The sequence below is a fragment of the Crocuta crocuta genome, unplaced genomic scaffold, assembly GCF_008692635.1.
Source record: "Crocuta crocuta isolate KB4526 unplaced genomic scaffold, BGI_CrCroc_1.0 scaffold1314, whole genome shotgun sequence".
NCBI lineage: Eukaryota > Metazoa > Chordata > Mammalia > Carnivora > Hyaenidae > Crocuta > Crocuta crocuta.
In genome coordinates this window covers 8,415-10,419 of record NW_027530720.1, presented here as the reverse complement: position 1 = coordinate 10,419, position 2,005 = coordinate 8,415, and positions in this window count along the sequence as shown.

Genomic DNA, 2,005 nt, shown 5'->3' with positions numbered 1-2,005 from the left:
CTCTAGCAGACTTATCAAAAACAAAACAAACCAAAAAACCAAAGTACCCAAATATGTAAAATTCCAAAAGAGAGAGAACAAATAATAACCAACACGACATAAATACAAATAAGTATAAAACAATATTATGAAAAAATAAATGCAAACAAATTGGACAACAAGGAAGAATTGGATAAATTCCTAGAAACATAAAAATGGCAAGGATGCAGAGAAAGGTGAACACTCTCACAATGTTGGTGGGAATGAAAATTGGTGCAGCTACTCCAGAAAACAGTATGGAAAATCTTCAAAAATTTAAAAATAGAATTACCCTATGACCCAGCAAATGCACTACTACCTATTTACACAAAGGATACAAAAATACAGATACCAAGGGACATAAAATAAAATATTACTTACTGAAAAAGAATGATATCTTGCCATTTGCAACTACATGGATGGAGCTATAGTGTATTATGCTAAGTAGAATAAGTCAGAGAAAGACACATACCATATGATTTCACTAATAGGTGGAGTTTAAGAAACAGAAGAGATGAACATAGGGAAAGGAAGAAAATAAATGAGAGAGGAAAATCATAATAGATTCTTAATTATAGATAAAAACTGAGAATTGCTGGAAGGGAGGTGAGTGGGGGATAGATTAAATGGGAGATGGGTAATAAGGAGGGCACTTATTGTAATGAGCACTGAGTATAAGTGATGAATCACTTATTCTCCTCCTGAAACAAATATTACAGTATAATTGAACTACCTCAAATTTAATTAAAACCTTGAATAACAATTTTTAAAGATGAGGAAAAAATAGTATACTCGAACAGACTGATTAAAAAGTAAAAAAAAAAAAAATCAATAATCAAAAAACACCCACCAAGGGGTGCCTAACTGGCTCAGTCAGTACAGCATGAGGCTCTTCATCTCAGTGTTGTATGTTAGAGTGCCATCTTGGGTGTAGAGATTACTTAAAAATAAAATAAAAAAAAACAAAAACAAGAACAAAAACAAACTCATGATAAATGCTTCAAGGACCAGATAGCTTCACACATGAATTCTTTCAAACCCGTAAAGAAGAGTTAATGCCTACTTTTTTCAAACTATTCCAAAAACTGGACAAAGTAGGAAAACTTCCAAATTCATTCTATGAGGCCAGAATTACCCTGATACCAAAACCAGATAAAGACACTATTAAAAAAGAGAACTACAGGCCAATATCCCTGATGAACACAAATGCAAAAGTTCTCAAGAAAATACTAGTAAACCAAACCCAACAGTACATTAAAAACATCATTCACTATCATAGATTTAGATTTACTCCTGAGTTGCAAAGGTAATTCAATATTCACAAATCAATGTGATATATTGATAAAAGAAAAGATAAGAACCATATAATCATTTCACTAAATGAGAAAAAAAGTGTTTGATAAAATACAACATCTATTCATTATAAATCCCTCAAAAAAGTAAGTTTAGAGGGAACATACATCAAGATAATAAGAATCATATGTGAAAAACCAACAGATAAAATCATCCTTATGAGGGAAAAACTGAGAACATTTCCTTGATGGTCAGGAACAAGACAGTAATGTTCACTCTCACCACTGTTATTTAACATAGTACTGGAGTCCTATCATAAGCAATCACAAAACAAGAGTAATAAAAGGCATGCAAATAAGTAACGAAGAAGTAAAGCTTTCACTATTTGCAGACAACATGATATTATGTATAGAAATCCTGAAAAAATCCATGAAAAAATTATTGAACTGCTGAAGGAATTAAATAACGTCGCAGAATACAAAATTGATGTACAGAAATCTGCTGCATTTCCATATGCCAATAATGAAATAGCAAAAAGAGTAATTAAGGAATCAATCAACGTGATACATCACATTGATAAAAGAAAAGATAAGAACCCTATGATCCTCTCAATAGAGGCAGAACAAGAATTTGGCAAAATATAGCATCCTTTCTTGATAAAAATTCTCAAGAAAGTAGGATAGAAGGAACATAC